This window comes from Chroicocephalus ridibundus, chromosome 4, assembly GCF_963924245.1.
Source record: "Chroicocephalus ridibundus chromosome 4, bChrRid1.1, whole genome shotgun sequence".
NCBI lineage: Eukaryota > Metazoa > Chordata > Aves > Charadriiformes > Laridae > Chroicocephalus > Chroicocephalus ridibundus.
Window position 1 is genome coordinate 75,701,038 of NC_086287.1, and position 27,285 is coordinate 75,728,322.

The 27,285-nt window shown below is 36.8% G+C and overlaps 1 protein-coding gene across 3 annotated transcripts in view; it reads right to left on the bottom strand.

Moving 5' to 3' along the window:
• SMPD3 (sphingomyelin phosphodiesterase 3) overlaps positions 1-27,285 on the bottom strand; it is a 119,347-nt gene that overhangs the window by 48,659 nt on the left and 43,403 nt on the right. The window contains exon 1 of one of the 3 annotated variants that reach the window (XM_063334268.1): positions 12,986-13,007. The exons of the other annotated variants lie outside the window; for them this stretch is intronic. The gene's annotated coding sequence lies outside the window, so the exon portion shown is untranslated. Of the gene's footprint in view, positions 1-12,985; positions 13,008-27,285 lie in introns of those variants that run through there. 3 annotated transcript variants of the gene reach the window in all.

The following is a 27,285-nucleotide window of genomic DNA, read 5'->3' on the forward strand; positions in this document are numbered from 1 at the left end:
GGGAACATACCTTTAGTATCTTACATAATTCATCCTGATCACTTAAATAGTTTCTTAAAACAGCCCTGGATGCCTGTTTTTGAAGTGTTTAATGAGGGATACATAAAGAGGTTAATAATTATAAAGGAGGTGTAATGAGCTTCACTATCAATGGGAGTCAAAGTACAGTAGATTTTTATCTCAGATAATTATTTCTATGTGCAGTAAACGCACCAGCAAAACTGAGGAAATAAAGTCTTTCAGTTACCTCTAGTGAAGCGAATTCACAAGAGAACTTTAATTTTTATTCCGAATTTGTTACATGAATCTGACAGTTAAGCTGATAAATCAAGAGACCAGAAGCCTTATGTATGTATTGACATAGAGCTACACAGCACAGCACAGGAAGCAGAACTTCACATTCCAGTGTGTCTTGGCTACAGGTAACAAGAAATAATTTGCGTCTGTGGAATTAAATGTCAAACTTTTTCCACACCGAAAGGATAACTCATTGTAGTGTGTTCCAAGAGAAATAACTGCCGTAGCTATGAGTAGCAGACTGCTATCACAATGATACCCATGGATGAGCATAATCCACAAGCTACACAGTTACCCGAAAGTGACTGACCTTTTCCTAGGGAAAATAAGTCATTTATTTACAAGCCACATTCATTCCCTCTTGAGCCCTACAGCCAAAACAACCACGACGTTCTGAAGTCCTGCTGATGCATTTTGTAGTAAGTGCTGTCAAGCCGGTCAGGGCCTGGGCCGAGATCACTGAACTGGCACAGGACACTGAAAGCAGGTAATACCACCTGGTTACACTATTCGTTGTGGTTAACAGGTTTATTGATCGGTTTTGATGGAAAATACTACAGGGCAAAAGCCATAAGGCCTGTACATGCAAGATTAAGCCATTTCATACTTCCAGAGACAAAAAACTCTTGTACTAAAATAAAAAAGGTTGTGTTCTGGTTTTTTTGTTCTATGTTCCCTTTTTCCTAATGAAGATTTTTTGCTTTATATTTCAGACTGTCTTGTGAATTTAAAGAAGTAATTTTGTAGCAGAGATCAAAATTACTCTCTGAAGTTATTATCCTGAAACGAACTGAGAATTATGACTGGCTCCACTAAGGCAAAGAAGCCAAACCGGTAAGCAGTGAAGACAGTACGACTTTGCTGCTCACTCAGCTGATAACACAACTTGATTTGCAGCATCATGAGAAATTAAGTAAACAACTCACATAGGTCAGTTTGAGAGCTCCAGCCTAATCTTGTAAAGCTATTGCTAGTAAACCACAAACCTGTCAAGGCTCTTTCACATGCTGCTCCGCAAATTAATTATGTCACCATTATACTACGTTTTTAAATACACAGTTGATTCATGTATCAATGAAATTACAAGGAACTGACAGAAGAAAGGACGGCATGAATACAAGCTAAGTAAATTCAAAGCAAATTCATTTCAGTTCCAAAAACATTTCTCTGGTATGAAAAACACTCTTTGAAGTCAACTGTTACTTAAATGCAGGTTTACTAATTATTCTTTTTATACATCCCAGGACTTTCTATGCTGCAACATTATCTGCAAACAAACAAAGCAGAACAACAACAAATAAAAGCCCTAATTCTATGTTTGTGAATATTTTTTGGAAGCCAAATAGCTGCCTTGTTTTACCACATTCATCCCTCTTTTCAGTTGCAAGAACTCTGACAAACAAGTTTTGAGGAAACAACTGCTTTTGTAATCATCATTGATGGCTACAGGCAAAGGTGCATCCGCTGTTCCCAGTCTTAGGCCTCTGGTGAACTGTTTACATTAAGCAGCTACAGTACAGGTCCCTGCTATAGTTATAGAACACATACTTATGTGTTACATTTATATAAGAAGTATGCACTGGAAACTGTGAACTATTTGTTTTAAGTAAGGACACACTTTTCAAAGTTCTTTGCTGACTCCATCTACCATGGCTCCTACCCACAAATCTACACAAGTGATTTGCAGCAAGTAATTCAGCCAGGTCTAAGCCTTTTCCAGACTGTAGCTGTGGCTTTTCAAGCACGCCATTGTAAACACTTAACTCTCCAGTCAGCTACAACCAGCGCCAGTCTCTGAAGAAACTCACATCATCTACTTGTGGCAACAGCCATGTGAAAAGAGTACTCCGAAGCAAACTGGACTTGGTAGAGGAAAAAAGCTCAGGAACCTCAAACTTTGCATTACTCTACCAGCACAGACACTGATTTTCTTATAGGGCACAGTTCAACCCCAAACATTTCTCTACTGTGTTGCGCTCAGTAAAATATTTGGAAAGTTGAAAACCAGAAAGGTTTATGGGCTTTCTGGGGGGAAACTTCTATAAAGAAATTTTTTTTTTAAATTATTTTTCTGACCTCCTACCCACCCATGTACCTCCTAAGCAACCTCCCATTGGGGCTGAGAACAAGATGTTCTTTTGTAATCTTGGGATATGCTTCAAACAATATGATGGAAAATGCAGATAATACTCATCAGTACCAGTGCTATATTTTAAAATAAATGTCAGGGTAATTGACTTGAATAATACTGAATGCAAAATGCTCACTTTCCCTTTTATTACTACACACAAAAGGTGGTGCCACCTGCAAATTAAGTTAATACCACAGCAGCAGAATGCCAGCTTCTGTCACCAGGACACAAGGGACGTGGATACAGGTGTCAGATGCCACAAACTCCTCTGAGGGGGTTCTCCTATTACTGACCTTTTCTTCCTTAATTTGATTGCATTTCAAAAACAGGCATGTCAGAAACAACATTAGAAATGCTAACAGAGTATCATGCAGAGAAGTCAGATAGAATTGGATTAGGACAGTTTGTACATATCATCACCTGCAAGCCCAAACACCAGCAAGCACCGAGGTGAATGCTCAATCCTTACTCCACTGGGTTTTTGAAGTCTAAATGGATAGGGATGACTCATATGAATCTGAAAAAAGAATTCACCTATAAAACCCTAGGTTTTAATATGTAGTGCCACAAATAGAAAGAAGTTGCCCTCAACAAAGTATATGGATGGCATGTTTTAGACTGTGAAAGCTTAGAATGTCACTGATGACATTGTGTCAGCTTGCTGTGTATGCATAAGATTTTAGTGTCCGAATGCTTTAAATAATTACCAGAAAACTGCATTTTTTCAAAAGAGAATAATCTCTGGGATAATCAGAACAATCAACAAACCATGCACATTTTGGTTACCAAATGTACTGTTGTATTGCTTGTTTGGTGCTTCAGCGAACCAACTTTTTCTTTAATTCAGTCATCTTTCCAAGTTGCAATAGAAGAGAGCTGCTGTTAGCTCTCCTCTAACTACATCTTTGCTTGCTTTTACAAAATACACAATGGTCCACATTAAAATACCATCAGCAGAATAATCATCACAGAACTCTATCACAATTCAGTAATTTTTATGATATGTAAAAATCATATTTCCTTACAAGCTAAGTCAGAAACTACAGACTGCAGCATGTTTCCCAGACAGGCACTGAGTAGTCAAACCCTCATATATCGAACTATCACGGTCATCAGCATACACACTGATTCTTAACAACAAAATACATTTGTATTCTGAATACCCTCAGTCTGAACTCTCCAGTTACCTACAAAAGAGGTGGTCTCTGTCTGAGGCAGCCCACTTGAGACTTCCCAGGCAGCACAACATACAGTAGCAGCCATCAGCTGTAACTCTAGCAACTGCAGGGAAAACAGCTGAGGAGGAGTATTTGATACTGTGCCTCATATGAGGAGGCTGCAAGCTGATAAGCTTTAACTAATCTAACTTCAGTTTACATGGTGAGGCTAGGACAGACTTTAAGCATAAATTTGATGAAAAAAATCTCTTATTTATAAATGGATAATTTAGACAATGTTCCCATCAAATATTCAAAGTCGTCATAATGCAGAATGTGTGACTTAACTTTCTGTTTTGCTTTATGATACAAACCTGTTAGCCCTAGTTTTTAGTGATTTACTAGCTATTGGACATATATGTCCCCTTTCTTTTTCCCTATGGTCTGTGACCAAATCTTTCTTTCCCTTAGAAAAATTCCTTGAATCACTTCTATTTCTTCTTATTCGAGGGACTATAACTGTAGTATTATTATTACTACTTCTTTAGGGAAGTTCCCAAAACAGGAACAGGTTAGGTACACCTACACAAAACAGATCATCACCAACAAAAGACTTTGCCATTCACACAGTAGGAAACCCAAATCTTACAATGTGATTTGTTTTTCCCTCTGCCTAAAATTTTCTATTCCACAGTTTTCTTTTAATGCACGCAGACATGTAAGTATTACTAATACATCTTGTTTCTACTCATTTCTAGTTAAACAGCATATGACTGCTTTCAAGGTAGCACTTTTATCTACCTTCAAGACCTGCTAAATTAAAGAGAAGTATTACAGGAACGAGCCAGAGATGCGTCTCCTGTCACTAGCTTTCATCTCAAAGAGACTGTGGTAACGATGGAATTAAAAACTAACTGAACTGTCAGGCCAGGACTAAAGCGTGACCTCCGTAACAGCCTAACACTGTAATTCTAAATAACTTGTATTACTTTTTTTTATTGCACTGGTAGGAAAAACCTTGATGACAAGAGCAATGATCAGGTTATGGTAGCCACTATAGGACAAAACACTGATTCACAAACTTCTAGACATCCTTCACTGTTTCTGCCATCTCTCTATCATCCATGGTCTCAATTCAAATGCTGCCCTGCCTTTGCCTCCTTGCCAGTGCACAACACATGCAGCTGAGACAGGGTGATCCAGAAACAGCTGAGCAGCAGGAGCTGTGGCAGAGACACAAAGCAAAGCGCATTCCTGCCCCTGTACCTGTCAGATGCCCCTAGTCAAGCTCTTGGACCTCTGTGTGCACCTCCTCCATTCACTGCCCCATTTCCCAGGCCAAGCTGACTTACCTGCTTGAGTTCTGTGCTGTGCTACACCTTGAATTTAGGCACAGCTTATTAGGGAGATACCTCACTGATCAGGAGCCCAATGAGCTAGTGAGCCTGCAGCCAGTCAGCATATCAGAAGACAAGCTGCCCTCTGAAAATAGACAAGAACTTTATTCTTTGAGGCAACAATCAGCTGTGTAATGCTAGTCAAGCAACTTTCCCCACTGAGATCACTTAATTTCTTGCCCTGTATCTCATCCCTTCACATGATAAGCTTTTAGGAGTGCAGTAACTGTCTATCTTGGTGCCTTTGATGGACAAATTATTATTCATTGTTTAAGATTTCCCATCACATATATAAAAAAAAGATATAGTTCATACTCATCACATTAAAAACTGACGTATTTTCATCAACGTAATTAATGTTTGTTGTGTTATCACTCAAATAAGTATACACAGTTGTGGTTCGAGAACAACACTCAGCTCTAAAATAGCACTCTTCATCCGCAGATCAATGCAAATGCAGCTGGTAATTCAGCTTTTGTGAACAGGTCATCAGCATGACTAGCATATTAACATCTCAGCCAAGGAGCAACACTTCGAGGCATTCTTTCAAAGGTTAATGAAATGGCTCAATATGTACTTCAGCAGTGATTATTTCCAAGAAACTGGTTAAAGGCAAATGGGCCTCACTTGAATTTTAATTCAAATTATAATTTTAATCTGAACAGTTAATATAGGTGTTGCCTCATTGTTATGAATATATGCTTGCTCCTGTTCCTGTTGTAACCTGCTTAGATTTGTTGAAATTAATTGCATATGGTGTTACTGATTGAATTCCTGGGAAAGGACACAATACTCATATATAATGACTAATTCACTCTCAGTTTATTGATTCTAAGTTCAGAATCATTACGTCAGTATAAATGCAGAATACATGAAAGACAGATGCTATATTTGTTTCACAGAGAAAGCTCATACCAAGAGTAGCTCATAGTAGCCATAACTATTTAACATTAAAGTTGTGTGCTGTGATCTACTTAATTTTACATTGATTCGGCCACCCACCAAAATAATTTTCCGTCAAAACAAATAAATAAATACATATACCCCAAACAATCATTTGGAGGCATTCAGCATATTAATATATTATTCACTGCAATGACCCGCATTGGAATCCTCCAACAAATTGTCGTTACAAACAGATCAAAGAGCAGTTCCAAGGACCTAGAGACTAAGGGAAAGAACAGGTTCATCCAGGCAGCCTACCTGCTGCTACACAAAAGCTACAATTATCTTTCATATTTCTTCACCTAGGCTTTATGTCTCTTGTAGGGTAATCTTCAACTTCTTCACTGAAATCTTTGAGGGATTCTTAGAAATGCATCCCCAGAATGATCAGACCCTTGAGGTACAACTGCATCATTCCTCGAGCCATCATGCCCCAGGTAACCAAACCCTCATTCTCCAGTTTCTCTGTAAAGGCAACCAGCCAGCATTTCAGCTACTAGAACAGCTGAGACCGTTGTGCAAATGCAGAGACCCAGAATGACTCTTTCAAAATTAATACCGTCTAATCACACGTGGGAACATAGCACACAGAAGAAAGAATTAAAAGAAGGGAGTTCTTACAAATTCTTCCTGTATCTTACTGAGGGGAAACATAAATGTTAGGGCCAATTTATCCTAGCCTCATTATGTTCTAAGGAGAAGGGTTCTGTCTGCTGGAGGGTGCCTCTCAGTAATTTCTGGGGATTTTATTTTTAATCAAAGAAGGTTTGTTCAATCTAAGTCTGCTGAAACTCCTCAACTGCTATCTGGTATCACACCCTGAGATACTTAAGATACAATTCAAAGAACTGTTAGCACTCAGCAGAGTCTACTAAACGATGTCAAAGCGATTATTTAAAGCTACTCCTTGTCTCCTGCAGACATAACACGTGAACTTAGCCAGAGATAACCCTTTGAATGCAAATAGTAAAGCAACATGAAACAATAAGGAACAACAATAAAGAGGCAAACAATATTATATTAATAAAAATAAGGCAAGAAGCTCCCAACAAAGAAATAAAACTGCTTAACCAGCATGATTGCTACCTATCTTTCACAAGAACAATGCTGTTACAATATCACTCAGAAATTCTGTACTACATGCTATTCAGAACTTTTTAAAGTGTTTCAGTAGTGTGCACTGTTTGTCAGATTTGTTTTTTTTATGTGCTTGCACTGGAAATGATAAGCAGAATTTTTCCTCCAACAGTACAGTTTTTAAAACAGATGTAGATAGTAACAAGCAAAAACCCCTACAAGTACTGAGATTATGCGGTGTATGACTGATGAAACAGTATCTGCTTCTAATTCTGTGGCAGTTTATTTTTTCGCAAGGGTTAGGAAAGAGCTGGCCTTGACAGAAATGTTCTGCATAAAGAAGTAACAGACAGAGCTCCGCAATCAGTGGAGAAATAAAGAGGGATTTTTTTTGGCGTTTTTGTTATTTATTCTACTTTATTTTTTAACTGCCACCTGTTTTAACATTCTGGAATTTATTATCTAGTGTTCCGTACTTCCTGTATTGCGTGCTGACTTTATGGAAGCATGAGGTAACCTAAATTATTTTAATTAAATTTCTGTTTGCATCTACAAAGTTATTTAATAACTTTGTATCCTACTGCTCTAGCTGTATATTGCTATAATTTAAAAAGGCATTTTAAAAGTCTTTAGATAATTTCTGTTATTATTGTAAATTAAATAAGTGTGGGTACTATATAAATTAAAAATGACACTTGGAAACAAATCTTACAATCTCTGCTAGGCAAAATTCCCAATCAAATTAATAAAGCTTTACCTGAGCTATACCTAAATAAGAACTAGAGGAGATGGCCACAGTTATCAGCTACCAAATCTTCATCACAAATCATAATTACAAAATAATCATTCTAATGCATATACTTATTTTTTCCAAGATCAATTGACTTCTCTAGGTATCACTGAAAATCATCTGAAGGTAACACTTAAAATCCTTTCAAGATACACCAAAGTGAGCTGAATAATCTTCACAGATAGCAAGAAATATAATGACTTAAAATCCATAAGGTTGTGCAGTTTATAGTTATGGTAAACAACCTAGCCTGACTTTTAGATTTTCTATTACTCAAGCACAATCTGCTCCTAACACCTCAGGAGATCAGGCACCCTCAGTGGGAATACAGAGTTGCAGCCAACAGCAGACAAACAGCCACATTTTAGTCTTTCCATGCGTATTTTAGGCCAGCTTTTATCCTTGTACTTCTGAGCAGCTAAATCTGGGCAAGCGGATCCAAAGACAGAATTTGTCCACCAGTCCAACTGTGTTACGTGTTCCCCAGGAGCAGATCATGACACTTGTGCAACTTTGACAGCAATGAAGCCAAAAGGCAGGCAGGAGCTGGGAGACATGTTAAAAACCAATCTTCAAGAGGGAACTTACCCTGTACCATGCTAACCATGCTCACGGCTTTCCTCACCTAAGATTTCATCTATATGAACTGATGAGTGTGTAGGTGTACATGAACTTTCATGTATGTATTTGCATATTTAATGTTGACCAGCAGAACCGATAAGCTGTTTTATAATTGCTCATATAAGAGCTGTAGAAAAGAACCTGCGGATTTATTGTTGTGCCTATGTGCATGTTTAATACTTCCAGTCCATCCTTCTCCATAGTATTAAATTATTTCTTTCGTTCAGACAAGGGCAAAGTATTTTTACTTTATGATAGAAAATCTTCCTAAAAACAACAGAAAAGAATTAAAAGTAATCACAGATAATACGAAAAGAATAAAAATTACCTAAAAACTCAGCAGGAATATATCTCTCTACTGTGTATAGAGATCCCAAGGGAGCAAGGGCTGGGGAAGGGGAAATTCCCTCGTGCGTAAATCTCTTCTGGAGATTAACTCAACATCGTATGCGCCCCTGTGGATTAAGAAACTCCAAATACAGAAGAGTATACATTCATCTGTTCATTTTCTCCCAAATATGGAAGAGAGATGTGTCTTTCAAAAGACACTAAGACAAAAACAAGAATCTCACTCTTTTAAGCTCATTAAAGACCTAAATAACTGACTGTCCCCTTTATGGCTCTGAAAACTTCCTATTAAATCAACTTAAATGCTACTGTAATGGGTGCTGATCTGCATAATGTTATAGTAACACATGCAGTTTCTTTCTCTGAACAAAAGCCACTGTTTTTCCAAATTAATGTGAAATCAACCCACTAAAAATTGCTTATGATGAATAGCTGCATTACTAGACTATCTTTTCATAATTGTTAGTTTATATTCATCTTGAAGATAAAGATAATTTATACTGTGAAGTGATACATTCCTTATAGCTCAGAATGAGAGTTGTGCTTTGGACAGCCATTCCTCCGTAGCCTTGATGTCCCTTCCAAACTAAGCGGTTTACACGCAGCCTATGTGACAACTAGTGGCTTGGTTTTTTGCTTTCAGAAATGCAGTCGGCAATAAGTAAACTGCAAAAACTCATAAGTCTTCTAAATCCTGTTCTCGGTTAATTGTAAGTGCTTTCTTTTTTCTCACAATTTGTATGCAATTCATTACACTTAGGCTTTTCTTCTTGGCCACAATAAAACCTGAAAGGGTAGTTCACTTTCTTCTTAATTAAAAATATTTTTTACTTTGTCTTAGGGTCTTGGGAAGTGCTTTATCTGTATTGATTTTGGCAAGGGAGAGTACACGAAAAAAAACCTCTCTCTGGGCCTTTCTGCACCAGTGATGTTTCTCTCTGTTGTCTGAAATTGTGAGGGCTATGCATTTGATAACCCAGATGGTCCCTTCTAGTCTTACATTCCTTGAAAAGACACCAAGTACTGTAAATTGATGCCACATGGCATACAAAAATCGCAAAATTCTTTAAAAGGTCATGCAGTTATTGATCATGTTTTAGCCCCATTATAAATGAAAAGTACCATTTTCAAATGCAGTTTTGTGTTAACAAAATCTGAAATCAGAAAATTAAGCTAGCTCTACTATTAAACAACAACGGCATATCTCTCCCCCAGATCTACAGCAGAAGTAATACAATTATTGAAAATACATGCAATCCTGATCATACAAAAAACCAACATTTTTTTGGACACGATGATCCTAAAAATAGTCACCAAGATGTATTTTTGTGTGGAGATGAGTATTTGACAAATACAGGAAAAGCAACCCTCCATCACTGCCATTATCACCAACATCTTGTCAATAAGGAACTAAAGCACTACTCTCTGTTAGGTATCTCTTTCAGGGTACACTGCTCACAACTCATCCTTTTCAGGGATCCACATCAGGTCATTCAGCCATACATTATGGCCTCCTTATTACTACGAATGCATTTGAGGAAGCATGAGGTTGTTTATAAGCAAGTAGGTATTAGATTAAGAATGTTTGTTCTAAAATTGTGAAACCAGTAAGAAGTCTTATCAAAGGCTGTCCAATTGAAAAGCCTTTCTAAACCACCTTTGTTTTCGCAGGAGGGATTTTTAAAAGGCACAAAGAACAGTTTGGTGCTCAAATGCCTTTAAAAATGTCTTAGATAGAAAGCCACCAGGGAAGTCATTCAGTGTTAACAGCTCTGACTTTTTCCAACATAACAAATCAGTGCTTTGTTCCTCCTCTACAAAAACAGCAACATAGATTTACGCAGCTCCTTGGAATTAAGAATGAAATGTACCCTTCCTCACACACAAAGCATCGAAGTTGGGATCTTCTGGTCTCCTTAGAAGTCAGTAGCTCAAATAAGACTCCATCTTACCTTGCAGGACTCTGACAACTTAACTCTATGCCAGTTTGTAACAGTGGCAACAAGCCTATCCTTTCCTTTCAGATGCAGGCTGACCTACTTCAGCAAGACCAACAAAAATACATTTTTAAAAAATTAAAAATAAATACATAAATAAAAATTAAATGGAACATGAAAAATTCTTGAAAAGTATCCATAACAAATGGTAGTGGAAAGAGAAACCACAGCAACAAACGTGAAAAGCGAACTTTGCACCAGTAAAAAAATTCTTCACAAGCTTACATGGGCAAGAAAGTACCAGGCTGTCATACTCACTGTGAGTAGCTGCTAAAGAATAATTACACACCATTTCGTTCATTCCCCCCCACCCCCCACCCTGAGTTTGCTCACATCAGTTGGTTTTGTAGTGAAGTTCAGTGACTGGTCCACAATGGGATTTACGAGACAATAATTAGGTGCCTTCCCATATCTCAGCAATGTATGGTAAAACAATCAATAACATTTTAAAATTTGAAATGTTACTGCTACACAAGTCCATGAAAACACTGACCAAAAAAAGCATTTGTATAGCTTCTGCTAACTAAAAGAAGAACTGGGTGAAGCATGCATCATATGCATGCCACGAATGCGTAAAACAATCAACTGAATAATTTTTCAGGATGCAGTAAGATTCCTATCATCACCAGCATAAAAGTACAAGTGCTGGATAATTATGATGAAAAGCCAAATAATCCAAGATGTGAGAAAAAGACACGTGGCTGCAACAACTATTTAGGAACATAAGTATTTTTTGATGTTCTTGAATCCACTGGCTGTGACTGAATGAGTAACAGTATGACAATGAAGAATCAAACTCGCACAGTTTTGTAGAAACATACTTGTTTGATTTTTGCAAAGCAGTATTACTTTCCAGTTAGCTTGAAATTTTGAAGTGAAAGCTGTCACAAAAAACTAAACAATTCTGAAAAAATCTCTTGTGAAAAATAAGCCTACAAAATTCCCAAGCATTTCACCACCTTCAAGAGATTTTCAGTAGAATCATTAATTTGCAAAAGAATATTAAATTTTAAGGTAAGTGCTTCTAAGTAGAGGGACAAGCAATGATATGCAAGCCTTAAGGATCTTAACTCAGCTATGGACCTTCTATGAGAGAAATGGGTATGTGTAGACGTGAAAGTTTATATTACTGGATGTTAGTTCTATCTTTAGGGGAAAAGAACTATATACAAAGGAAATACAAGTTTTATATTAACTGGGTTAGCAGAGAGGAATTTATTTTTAAGGTTTAATATCACCTTTGGACTGAGACCAAATATAATTTGCAATAGATATGGACTGTATCCCAAAACCCATTTTCAATGTCAGCTTTTGAAAACTGATTCACTTCACTCTTCAAGGTCACTACTGAAACATTTTACAGTAATCACTTTTATTAAAAAAATAATAATATGTTCCATTCGCACCAGTCATAGCTTGCCAGCAGAGCTATGTTAAGTGAGACCATTTTCAAAATTATTTGCTGACATCAGTTTCTGGAGGCAGAAGTGGATCCTCCCAGGGTGCTAGGAATATAGTTGCTGCTATCACGCTTAATTACCATGCGATACAAATGCAAGCATAGCCAACAGGTCATTTTGAATCTCAGGAGGCTTTAAGGAAGAGCCAGAAACAGCACTTGCAAGATTTTTACTAAAAAAAAAAGAAAAAATTCCAGAGGAAACACTTGGTCAATCCATCGTTCTCTTCACATGCATAAATAAAAGTTGTACATATATGATTTTACTTTTTACATAGAATATACACATAAATACATATATATTTATATTTCTGCAATACATTTACATAATACATAGACGCACACACATATATATATTTATCCATGTACGCATACTTTCCCTATCTTTTCATTTGCTGACCCCCCAAAACAATTTAAAAGACTCATCCAGGAAGATGCTTTTCGCTGTTTTATTTTCTTTTAACTTAAGCCTGTTAATACAACCCTTTTGTATAGTTTGAGTTTATTCTATAGACTGAATCTACATCCAGATGAAGCAGATGATTTTTCAAGTAAGACCCTAAAAAAATGAATCAATCTTGCTCAACTGTTAAGGTAAAGCCTAGTGAGGACTCTGTAGAGAACCATGTCTTTCAAAGGAGTATTTAGTTTACAAGAATCAAAGAGTACATCTTCCACATAGAAGCACTGTTTTTAAAATGGGTATTCGGTGGAATCGTGTTTCTAAAACTGTATGAAGAGAAAGAGGTAATGTGTTTGACACTACCTTTTTGTGACATTAATCTGCTTCACAACGGCAGATCTTGCAGCATATGAGTGATGAAGAATCAGAGTACAAAATCATTATCATGCTGTTGCCACATCTTTCCTTAAAAAAAAAAAAAAAAAAATATCTTATTTCACCCTTCTTTCTGTGTTCTGAGACACACTGTGCTCTCTTTTACCTAATTATAGGAATGCAATGAGTTGCAATTCATTTTCATATCTTAGTCTCTTACACGTGCTCTCAGAAGGGTATCTAATTTCAGGTGCTTTAAAGCTATATTATTCTATCATGGAGAAGGGAGTATGCGGGGAAGAAAGAAAGATGAAAGATTATTTCCTAAGGATGTCCTGGACAGGTAAAGAAACAGTCTGTGATCTAACAGAAAACTTCTATTCATTCCTTAGCTTTTAGGCACACGGACTTCAGAGAGGAACCCTCTGAACTAGACACCTAGCTTTACCAGACAGTTCACACTGAAGGCTAACCTTTAGAGTCCAGAATTCAAAATAACTGATAACATGAGCAAGAAACTAGCTGGAGTTAGCTGTTTAAAGATACTCTGTTACTCGATTAAAACACTGACAGTCATCTCAAAAGGCTGCAGAAAATTGTGTCACTCTGTTGGCCGCCACAGGCTAGTTCATCCATTGCAGACAGGCATGGGTACACTTTCAAAGGAACTGAGCTGAGCTCTGTTAAAGGCTTATCACAAGCACTCACCTAGTGGGGGTGTTCTCAACCATACAGTTTCTGGACGAGGTAACTGCATGAAACAGTCCTGGAGGAAGACAGTGGAACACAGACTGGAATCCTGCTCTCTGTCCTTAAGACGTTGTGTTGTTCATTCCTTAAGTCTCCGAAAAATCATGGGGAAAAAATGATCACCGCCCAAAAAGTTCGCATAGCACTGGTCAGGGCTATCATACTAGTAAGGTGTTGATGTACAATATTTACTTTCTTCAAGCAACCTCGGCTAGTTTCTACCATTATCTTTTCAAACGATCTCTTTTAAGCATTTCTTGTTTAAATTCTCTAGTATGAGCCCACAACAGTCATTTAACTAATGATTTTTTCACTTTCCCAACTTCCTCCATGGACTTACCAACATGGTCAGTTAGCTTTTTGCCCTTGATAGGATTAATAACCAACATATCAGCTAGAAGGTGGGTGTTCTCCCCATTGTCCAGGAAATATACTGGACCAAAGCTCTCCAGTATACAGCACTACATACAGGGAATATTAGTCCAAACTTCCCTAACACACAGCAGAAGACAGTAAAATCACTCAGTAAAAATCACTCCAAAATCACAATTTTGGAAAGAGTTAAGATTTTACTAAAGCAGCAGCACTCAAACACACAGGGAGATGGAAGGTCCCTGTTTTCTACCACTAAAGAATAGGATAACAGGAACAAAGTTATAACAGCAGGGTTCTCCAAAATACACCTATATCATCTTTCATCTGTTTATATTTGGGGGGATTCTAGGTTAAGATAGAAGTCAGAGGACCAGCAAGCACACATTTCACCTTAAAAGGATGACAAAATAATGACTTCAACCGCAAAGGGTTTTTCCTGATACATATATAAACTAAATAACATTTGAATTATTAGAGTATGTGTTACTGAAGTCAAAGTTTTGCTCTGTCAGACATCTAGATAAGCACCAGCTGCTAAGTTTGTAACTGTCACATTGCAACTCTAGATTTGAACTGGGGTCTTACACTCTCTGCTGCTAGCCTTTCGCATCCTTAGTTGCGACTTCCGAAAATTCATTATCTTTTCCTAACTTATTTGTTCTCCTTTTTAATATTTTATATCAAGTTGTTGCTATAAACAGAATTAGGTGAGTGGTTGTATAGAAAGAAAACTATACTTTTACAAACATCTTTAAAATACAAAACTATTAAAATATGAAAAAGTAAAATAAAAAAGTTGATTCATCCAGTGCAAGCCTGCTATATCTGTATGCATACTCAGAAAGACAATGGATATATTTGTGGAGGGATGAGAAAGGAGTGCTAGGAAGAAGAGCAACTTAAAGAATTTTTCTCTTAATGGACACTTTGCATGTGGTTACCTTCTTACCACATCACCCTTTCTTTTTACACACCAAGTAACTCTTTATGTTTTTCCCTTTACCATTCCCAAGGAATTAATATAGTCCCACATGAAAATACACCTCAGCTGGGGACGTTGTGATCACAGATCTTTATATGCAAGTCTTTCACAGGAGCCATTTGCAAATCTTCTCTAGCTAGATTCCATAATCTGTGAATGTACAGAAACGTGCTGTAAGTGCATCTCTGCCTTCTGATGCGGGTTCTACCCACCAGTCTTCGTATCCTTTTATTTACTGATTAAAACTTGTCTGCTATCCTGTGCAATTAGATTCAGAGCGCCTTGATATATAGTCATGACAAATATAATATAATAATGATTGCTCTGAAACTTGTGTCATCTAGTGTCACAAAAAGACCCCAAAACCCCAGTCCTTTAGCACCGCAATATTGTAATCAGCTGTCTTTCACTGGTGCACGTATTTCCAGACACATACGCATATTCCTAATTCAAACAGCAATAGTCCTGTTATTTTTCTGAGTTACTCTCATCTTAACACAATATATTGTGTTCATTTTAAAATCCTCATTTAGAAATTTTCAAGATTTATCTTTTACATCTTTTATCTTTGAAGTAACATTTATTTTCTTGATGAGAGGAAAGACAGAAGAGGGAAAAGAAAAACAGGAAAAAAATTATTCTGCTTTTTCCAGTGATCATAGTCTTCCGCCTTGCCAGAAGTTGAATTACCAGAGGCTAACAATTCTAGAGGATCTTGCTCCCTTACAAACTTCTGTCAGTCTTCAGTTTCTCACCTCACCAATGCCCTCAAACATCAGTCTCAAGCACATCTTGAGTTTACAGACAATATGCTGCTTTCCTTAAGAGAAGAACTCCCCCAAAACTTGCACTGTTTGCACCCATCTGAAATTGCAATAAATTGTATCAACGCAAATCATGGCTTGCAGGAGTTTATCCATTTCCAACACCAGGAGAGTAGGTTGTCACAACTACACAAAAGGGCGTAATCAGGGCAAAGCCTCTGACTTCCATCCTCGCAAAGGAAGTGGGTGAAAGCAGAAATCTAATAATTTTACCTATGTTGACAGGTTTCTCCCAATACTGCACAACAGCTCCAGGACAAAGAGCGGTTCTGCTCCATGAGGCCTAGCAGGACTGGGGATGTATAAAGAAATCAGATTACATTCTAAATTATGAAGGTAACACATAGACTGATAAATTTTTAGCTAAGTTGTGCTATATTTCACATAATTCAAGATGATACAGTACATCAGGAAGAATGAGTTTCAAGTTTAAATTTTAAGAATACTGCAAGTGATAAGTAAAGGTGGTCCTTTGGCATCGAGAAAGAAAAATAATGCGCAGAAAATTCATTACGTAACTTTATTTGCTACAACTTACTTCATATATGGTCTGAACCACAAAACTATAAAATTTAATAAATTAATTTGAACCTGGATTTGAATTCTTGAACTCAGCAGTTGACAAAAAATGTCTTTGTATGCCACACCGTCCTGCTTACACACATCATTCTGGACAAGCCACAGACTGTCTAGAATCCTCTGATAATAATAATGCCCATCAAAACCAATTTATATTACTATAGTCATCACAGAACAGAGAAGCAATGCTGGTAAAATATACCATGTAAAATTTAGAGTTAAAAACTAACTGAGGTGCAGGGCATATGTTACATAGAGTTTTCCAGAAAGCAGAAAGAGACACTTTAATTTACTGACTGGAAGGAAAAGCATCCAGTGTCCTACTGAGATCCTACTTTTACAAACAAATACTGCAGAAAAAGGAAATTTCTGTTTATGTATAGATTCATGATTCTCTGGGTTTTTTTTAATCATTTAAAAATCATTAAACATTTATTGAATCCTCCACCTCTATTTTAGTGATTTACAGATAGGATCAAACGGTTAAAAATTTCACCTGCTGATAGTAAGTATGAAAGGCTTTGGGAAAAGCTCAGTACGTTTCCAAGATCAATTGATCAAGTGCTTTCAGAATCCAGCAGCAAAAACTAGGAATCTTGACAAGAGCACTGCAATCAGACTGCTAATGGAACACATGTTGCCATCACAGTACAGACAAAAAAGGTGTAATGCTATTATTACTTGTTATTACCAAACCTACATGCCTGAACGCCCATTTGTGCTTGCAAACACTTGCACAGCATAAGCTTCAAGGAAAATAAAACTACAAGAGTGCAAACATAAGCAAACAACTGTAACATTAATGCATAAACAAATAAAGGAGAAAAATCCCACAGCATAAGCTTTCCTTGGTAGCTTATAATAAAATAGACAGTGAAATAAAACCCTGGGATAGAGCTTTCAGCTCAAATGCTGTCTTTTCTTTCAAAGGTCACCAGAATAGACTTCCACTTTCTACACACTCTTGTTGAAGTGTTTTTAGAGCACAGATTCCCTAAACAAAACAGAGAATGTCTAGTAACATCTCTTACATATCTGTTAGTCTTTTTATGATGAAGACACCATATGTGATTGCGCTTGAACGGCTCATCTCCTTACACTGACCACTTTGTATTCTGCATCCTTTTATCTCATCAGCTTTCCCATCCAAATTTAATATTACTTTTACTGACACTATTTTTTCATTATTTATATATTTCCTTCTCTCTTTCTCCATTACAATCACTCATATTTAATGTAGCTATTGCTGTATATTTTGATGGACTGTTAGATAAAGATCCAGTTCAGTAAGGTTATTCTATAAACAGACTGTGAATAACAAACACACTGAAATTACTTGTATGTTAGGACCAACACTACCCAATGAGTCAACAGATTATGTTGATGCTGTTGTGTATCGATTTTTTCAAGATGATCTGCATTAACATTATTTTAGTTCTTGAATACTGTGACTACACTCTTCATAGCTAAACATGTTCAACAGCATTATTGTAAAACAGCACTAAAGAGTGACAATTACATAAAATTTCCAAGTACTCTGACAACTAACATTACCAAAAGGAATTTTTAAGTACTGGCATTAAGACAACACCTCTCAAAAAGAACCAATAAGTAATTGATTTGAAGAATTTTGTGCTTCATTAAGTACAGCTACCTCATTACCAATATAAACATCAACATAAGACATTCAGAGACTTTAGGGTTTTTTCATTCTGTCAACAGCTAGCAAGATCTGCAGGCTGGGCTGAACCCACCATCTCTCCTAACAGCAAAAGCAAGGAATCAAGCAAGCACCGAGACTTGTCAGGCAGCGTCACAGGAAAACTTGGAACTACTTTCCCCTGATATCAGAAATCACAAGCACATTATAGAGGTCTTAATTATTTTCTCAGATATAGTTCAACTCCAGCTTTTTTGCTTGGGCAGTAATTAGGTGAGGTAAATCTTATTCTTAGATTTTCACACTGCATGGGGATACTCTACAGACTTTACTGTCATCTTGGGAAGTCCTAATTACATGAATCTGCTGCACTGGCTTTAAATATTCAAAAAGAATCTCATGAGAGCAACCCATTGCTAGTTTAATATGATTGGTAACATTCTTGCTATAATCCCTACTGCCAGCAGTGGATTATGATCAACTGTGTCCAGCTTCTTTTTAGCCCATTCTTTGACTGCAGTTTTCTCCTTGACTCTTCCTTTGCAAATCAGGGCTTATTTAGTAACATACAATCTCCATTTTAAGTACATCTTTCAGGATTTAAGCCTGAAAGCAGCTCAGCACATAAAGCTTAGCACACGCTAGGATTGAGCTGCAAACTCCAAGGTTCTGGTCTTTATTTGACAAATGAATCCACTACAGGAAAAGCCAAGTGATGATCTTCTGAAAACATTCCTAAAGAAAATGAGAGTGGATAAACGGTAACACATGCTAAAGAGAAGGCTTCTGTTTATTAACTACATGTTGTAATAGGCTTTCTATTTTTACAATGCAGTTGGAGTTAAAATTTATGAGGCGCACTTTCAATCAGGTGGTTAATTTCCGCATTCAGACAATCTGATGCGTTTTAATTCAGAGGCATGTCTTCACTTATGCATCAGAATACCAAACTCATTTCCTGTGTAGTGGAAGGTAAATAGATGTAGTGCATAGAGTTACCACTTAAATCATGTTTCCAGGTGTTCTGCCTGACAATGCACGATGTACAGATTGAAGTATTCTCTGTGAGCTGATTTCCTGTGATTCATAATTAAAAGCTTTACATTAACCACTCGTTAATGCTGAACATTTCAGATTAATTTCAGGTACACCCAACTCATCTAGCTGTCATGTCCTGCTGTTGCCTGGCTTCTTCTCATTACAGTAGCTGCCAAAGTTCCATTACTCTCTACAAAAAGTAAATTTGTAAATTTATTACATTTGTTGAAGCCTGCTCTGTTCATTAGCTAATATAACCAAATGGAAGTTTTTTGAAAAAGTCTTCCTCCAAGCTATGTCACAAATGTATTAGGAGAGTTCTTTTTAATATAGTAGGCAGCAGGCATTCAAGAATAACATCATGCAGCCATTCCACAGGGCAACAGAAGTTTCATTTGAGTTCTAGCTGCAGAATTTGGCCTTACACAGTTCAGTTGTTAAAAGACCAACAGAAATCCAAACTGATGATGTAAGATTAGAGCCAACGGCTTCTTCACTTACAAGAAAAATTCTGCAAAGTTGGTATGTGCTTATGAATGTTTTCATTACGTGAAAAGTTCGTTACATTTACAGAATTGATCAATACACAATCCGTACAGACCACAACCTAGAAAATATAACCTGTTCAAGGGAATTCTATAAAAATACAAAAAGGTAAGTTTTAGTAACTTATAGCTCCAGATCCTTCGCCTCAGCTTAATTAATTCGTACTTTTTGCTGGAAAGGACTGGGGCTATGACAATCTTTGCTAAATCAGAATTACAACTCCAGTGCTTTCACAGTCAAATTTTGTGGACAATTAAGGAGCTGGCCTCAACTGCTCAAGGTTCATACATCACATGGAGTCACACGAAAAGAGCTTACTGTGCAAATGAGGCAGTCCAAGACAGACTGTATCTATCAGACATATATCCAAGACAGGCAATTATGGGCATCACACAGAAAATATACATGTATCATATAAAAGTAGAGTCCATCATCTGTGTATTTTTTCTATGTCTGTATGATGTGTTGATATAATAGCTGTTATGCAGGAGCTCCTAATTAGATTTTCTGCACTCATCCCCCTTTCTGCAGCTTAGCCTTGTTAACTCGATGCTTGCAGATATCAAGAACAACTTCATTGAGCCTGATGCAACATAAAGACTTAAATACATGAATGTCTGCCTGCCATCTCAGAAAAACACTCCCAGAAGGAACCACTGGTTGACAGGAAAGAGTCAGATGCGTTAGTATCTTATTATCTTTAAACTTTAATTCATAAGTCTGCAGTATACGCAGCTGCACCCAGTAGATCTAAACCACAATCCACATGTTTTGGTTTCGTTAAATTTCTATCTACTAGCAGACCAGCTTTTTAAACTTCACTGCAATACATATTAATCCCTTTTATAATTCCACATAACTAACAATAATAGATTACGCTGCCTTTTTGGCTGAGATCTTATCTGTCAGATGCCTTTTGAATGTTTAATAATAAATACTGATGAAGTGCACTTGCTGCTGTGCTGAACATTTCTTAGCGTAAGTGTGGTCTGGAAGGAAGGAAACCTCATTGGGACATTATATAAGCACAGTTTCCATTAATTTCACTGTTGCTTTATGCCTTTAGCAAAAATCAGTATGCAAAAACATTGCAATTTAGAAATTTTCAATTAGCTGCTATTGAGTTAAAGGCCATTTTCTTTAATATAACCCAAGAAAAATCTAAACAGACTTCTACCACGTGTGCTTTACGATGCTTTCAGTCTAAATCTTCAAGACTGGCATTTCTAGTGCACAAAGTAACCTCTCAGCGACTTGAAAAAGTGTTAGTAAAATATCCCACAGAATTTCCACTTACATAATCGATCCATAGTCTTCCAAGAAAGTTCAAGTAAGTAAACCTGGCAAGCTCACCATGTTATAAACAGCTCTGTCAGTACTTTGCATTTATTTGTGAGAAACACAAATTGTCTATGAGTTTAACTCATAGACAGGATTTGCTTCAAGAAGTAAGTTTGTGAAGGTATTTCCTTTCTTTCAAATAGGACAATTCTACAATTGTAGAATTGTAACATACAATTCTAATCAAGGTCTGTGAAGGCCTTAGAGATTTATGACCTGCTTAAAACTTACTGAGAATGATATGCCCTAATCTCTTGTCATCTCCCCAAACCCAGAAAGCACAAACATGGAGTGGGAGAGAGGAGAATACAGAGCAGTGCCCTTTCCTTGAATCTAATGAAAGAGTAGTTGTGTAGTGAGAAGAAAGCTATGACTCCAAAGGAGGATATGGCATTAGGTAAACACATCTAGAATATTAGGAAAAAGGAGGTTTGTCTTTGATAACTGACAAACACCTAAAGATAAGCTGTAGGCAAATGTAGAAAAATCACATAAAAGCTCAGAAACACACTTAAATTTTGTCCTGCACCACTGTCTCATATGTTAGTTTTGCTAGTGGTCCTCTTGTGACAGATTTTGTTTATCCCCATATTGCCACCACAAATAGACTGTGCATGTGCAAAGTAAAGGAGAGCAGAGTACAAATCCAACAACTTTACAGAGACAACTAGATGGCAGGCAGAATTTGAGTCAGAAGCCACTCTTTCTTCATCATATCACATCCATTTTATAACCCATTTTTCATGGAACTTACTATACGCTGTACGTTTTCAAATGCCTAGTTCTCTTGCACTCCACAAAAATAGGCAACTGTAGTGTGTACACAGAGGGAGAAGGGAACAACAGAAAGACCAGATTAACGCATAACATTAAATATACAAATGCTAAAATACAATGTATATGAAAGCTTCAAATAGTGCACAGCTACATGGAAAGGTACCTCCCTACCTATCACATAGAGCTTAATTTCACAGCATCCATCTCTGTGTGGCTACACCCTAGGGAACAGTGTTGGCATGGTAACTGCAGGCTCGATGGCTTTGGTTTTTTTCCTCCTATTAGCAGTCATACTGAGTTTTTTGTTAGCTTTGGGATCAAGTAAATTTAGACTAATAGCACTGTTTATTTGGGGCAAAAAGGAGAAGAGGGGGTTTGTCTGAAAATACAAACAATCCTGCAGGTGGGAGAAGCAGATGCACAGCTTAGATTAAAAAAAAAAAAAAAAACAACCAAAAAACAACCCACAAAACTTAAGGAAAAGTTATACACGGCTGTACTCCTCAAAACAGTGTCAAGAAAGAATATGAATCAAAAGCTGTCAATCTGACCTGAGTCACATTAAGGACAGCATGGGCTAAATTTCATTTTTACTCTAGTACCTTCATGATCAATTTCAGCAGAAAAGCAGAACAGTGGTCAGATTAGAAAAAACTCTTTAAAAGATATTTCAGTTAATTTTAAAAATATTTTTGTCAATGAGGATGTTTTTCAAATAAGTTTGACCCTAAGTTACCTTAACAGCCATCATATTTATAGATCTGATACACAAAAAACCTAGTATTTTTAAAACAAAGGAAAGAGTGCCTCACACCATGCCTCTGTTATATTTATCACAGAAGAGTAACTTGCAGACTAATGAAACACTACATATTAGAAGACGATCACAAAAAAAGGCTGGAAATCACAGTGCATACAGTTTAACCTTATCTGTTACAGCATCTAAAGAATTACCTCAATGACCAAGCCAATGATTTCCTATTAGTCTTGCGCTTTCTACACTCCACTTGCACAATATACACTAACTTGACCCAGTCAAAGTCATGTGGTGCATAACAAATGACACAAGAATTCATTAGATAATGCTTGTAGTGGACACGCTGTGGAGATGGTAAGGGGCTATAATATATCCCCAGGACAAGTACTGAATGAATTAAGTAATCTTGTCAATCTAAAGATTTATGTAACTTTCTCTTTTATACATGTAAGGGTTTACTCAGTAGTTAGAAAATGAGTTGAATAAAATTATACTCTAGGCATTCCAGGTAACCATAATACGTGATGCCTCTTTGCACCACCATGCAGTAATATCGCCATCTCTTCTTGCAGAAACAAATAGAGAACATCATTCTGATACCTTCTGGAAATTTCTGACTGTAAATTAGACGTGCTGCCACACTGGTATCTCAACTACATTTTGCTGTTCCAAAGTGTATCTCATTTGCCATACGATGATGTATGAAAGAGAGAGCAGTAACAGATTCTCTTTCTTTTTTAAAAGCCAAACCTATTTCAAAATCATTTTGTCCATTTCTTTCATACTGCAGTCTTGGCGACCATTAATCAAATCTCAATTTCATTCTTTCCCAGTTCCTTACAGCTTTAAAACAAATAAGAAAAGCAATATAATTAATAGAAGTGTTTTGGCTGCTTGTAAGACCTCTCCCATGTCTCAGTTCTTCCACTTTACCTCCCCTATTCTCTAAAACATTAAATCTCTCAAACCACTGTCCTTTCTTGCTACCCACCAATAAAGCTGACCTTCCTCAAAAGTATTCAGAGTGCTTTGGCCACTGTCAGTGGGGACAGGCGGACGTGGAAATACTTCCAAGTACATGTTGACATAATTTAACAATTGCTATCTAACAAAGAGAAGCCATAATGCTTGGTCATGCATAGTGTTGTGTACTTACTGGTTGCAGAAATAGCATTTATAATGACTGCAGGTGTGGGAGAGGGGGGTGGTCTGTGGGTTTCATGCTATACTATGACATTACTGTTACATTTTGTAGAACTCAAAGTAAGTGCAATCAATTGTAAGCCAACATTAGAGTAGTCAGAATACTACACTTCCTGTCTATTGGAAAGATAGCTACTTTAAAACAAACAATTCTCCCCCTCCCAAAGAAAATCCTTTTATAAAAAAAAAAAAGCTAAAAAAGGGGGGGGGGTTATTATCTGTGTTTCAGAGAAATGTTTATGAGACGAAGAACTGAAGCACTCTGGTATATTTACACTTTTACTACCAGGAAAAAAAAATATGCAAACTTATTCTGATTAGTACCTCCAATCCCCACTTTCTTGGAGAGCCCAATTCTCACGAGTAAAGGTTATTGGCAGCATACTGACTAAGCAGGTATGGCCAAAAGCCAATCAGGAACCCAAGTAAGTATTTAAGAGCTTTTCTTCATAATTGAACAAGAGGGTCCTTCACCTCTACTTGAGCTCAGGTCAGCTTCACAAGCCCCACTCCGCAGGGCTCTGCTGTTTCTTGTAGTATGAGAGTCCAGGCTTGTTCAGGGTGGGTTAACCAGTATTTCTTACTCACCAGCACTGAACTCCATACAGTAGCTTTGGAATGAATTTGCCATCTAAACATCTAGTTTCTTATATGGACATAGAGAGGGGAGAAAAATAAGTTAGAATTACCCTTCCCATAAAGTTGAAGTGATACCACTCAGTTCCATATTGTTCTCATTGGCAAGAAATACTTTCTTTAAATATTATTACAGAAATTAATATGATCATCTACTTCTTTTTGTGATTTAGCATTTTTAATGACTCTTTACCAGATGGGGCCATTTCAATTTGTGTGAGAGAGAAGACACCTTTGGGAAGTGCGAGATTAACTTAAAAAAAAAAAAAATATCCAGTGGCAAAAAACCTGTTCATTTGCAAATAGCAAATTTAGAACTTGAAGCAACACTGGTTGCAAATTTATGCCTTTTTCTATTATCAATTTCTGTTTAATAAAGGTTAGAATTGTAGGCGATAGTGTTCACTTGCTTCCATAGCTACTGTAGTTCCACACGTAGAATAGCGTGCTATATTTAAAAACCAATGTATTTCAGAGTTAATAAAAAGGATACAGTGGCAAGTGAATGCGAATCATAAATAAGACGCAGTTTCTTCAAATTCATTTTGGAACTGTCTACGAAACATTTGAATGACACAAGGCTGAGTAAGTACAGTATCCACATTTCAATGCAAGATGATCTATAAGCCTCTAGAAACAGTTAGAAAAACGCCCAAACCCTGCTCAGGCACATTCATCAGTTGGTTTTCCATGCTAAAACCCTGACTAAAGGCTAAAACCATGTCCTCTTGTTACCTAGGTAGGCTGGGACCAGTCAAGCAATAAAGCTTGTATTATATAACCACATCCTTTTAAAATGCAGAACAAAGATTCCTGTTATGCATATCACGGTTCTGTTACCTGCATTGCTTTTTGTGTTGTGTGGTTTTTTTGACTTTTTTTTTTTTTTTTTTTAACTAAATCATTAGGAAACCTAGATGTATTTGTCACATGGGAGTTCCGTATCTGTATCTTAGTAGTGAACTGTGCAGTGTGTTCTTACCTGTCTCATACAAAACCATTTCTTTCTACAGCTAAGAAAAAACAACTGTAACAACTTATCTCATTTTTAAGATGAAACAACATGTACGGTTTTAAAACTGAATGCTAGACCAGTTAAGAAGCACTCAAATTACGTAAAACTAGATATACAGAAATTACTGAATAGAAGACCTAGTTATCTCTGGAGTTTTCTAATCCAAATTACTGTTAGACCAGATTGATTATCACACTGAGATTTGACTGCAAATACCACAAGCTATTTGTAAGCATTTCTGGGGTTTATATGTAAAGATTTCTTTTAATATACATGCTAGTCTTCAATGTCTAAATAATTATGACCAAAGTCATTCAATAGAACCCCTTACAACATGTTAGTTCATAGCATGGCCTAATCATATGCTATATCAAAATAAGATTTGGTAAAGGCAGTACAGGAAATAAAGGAAATAAGATTACACTAATTCAAACACTGAATAAAGAATGGAATGACTGTCTTAATTCAGGCAATTTGAATTATTAATGAACTGTTTACATCTGTAGAGATTTACTCTATTAGAAATATTTCCTCAACCATCTGGATCAGGAAATTGGAACCTCAACTTCTGAAAGGTCAGCTGCAACAAGCTGGAAAGGGCTGCTCTTTTCCAGAACTTACTTCTTTGAGTCAAACAAAATTACCAGGAAATCCATACTTCTAAGTGGGTAACAAAGCACCACAGTAAAAAGAGTGGGATACTGAAATAGCAAGCTAAACACATGGTTCCAAAATTATTCTTAAATACCTTAAGGAGATGGCATTTCTGCCATCAAAATACCATAGCAACAGAGCAACAGACATGATGTCAGTTTTTTGTATACGTCTGTCATCATTCATTAATGAAGTCACAGCAAGAAAAGAGGTTGCATTTTCTCCTGCAGCTGGCACCTTCATTTTTCTGCTCCAAACAATATTTATTGTGAAAGTTCATAGGCCCTATCAGTTTTAGTCAGTCCATTAACCACTTTGAGAACAGAGAGAATGCTCTTCACTCATGAACAAATGTTTACTTTATTTGTTCATTCTTCACACTGGAGAATTCTAAGACTTACAGCATCTTATACGTAAAATCACTCAGAATATGTAAATCACCCAATTTACAGACTAGTAGACCTCTAGGCTTACAGCAAAAATCTAATTTGTTCTCTGTACGTAGCAAAAACTACTTAAAGAGCAGCAGTATTTGTCAATGTCCAAATTTGACTGAGAGTTCCCATGAGAAATTTGTTATTATTGCCAGCATGGCTAAAAGAAATCATCAGTCCTTCGCATTAGGTATTTTATCCCTTTAATCTTGCTTAATTATATATTTTATTAAGTCTTTTATTTATTATTTTTGACCTCTCAGTATGCCTTTCTTTGGTAATTTGCCAGTCTTTGTTACAGACAGTTACTTCCAGTTCAAAAAATGCCCTTCTTCCTCTTAATGTTACCCTTCCCTTTCAAACTGAAACCAATGTTCAACTCTTGCTTTGTTTTGGAATTCCAATAAGAGAGACAAGTCCCTTCTACAAAGCCACATAAACATTACAGAGAACTGGGTAAAGAAACAGAGGTGATCTCTCAGGGGTTCAAAACATTGGTTTTGAAGCCCTGATGTTAAGATTTGCACTCACGACCAGAGGCTGTCTCTTCATGATACTGTATCAGACGCTATTAGAAAAAAAGACAGGTAAATACAATACACACAGAGAGTACTCTAAGTAAGAATAAGCAACGATATTTAAAAGAAATCCAGGACAAAGCTTCAGAATTTTACGTACAAAAGTTAATAAATATCCCCTGCATATATGTCTCACCAG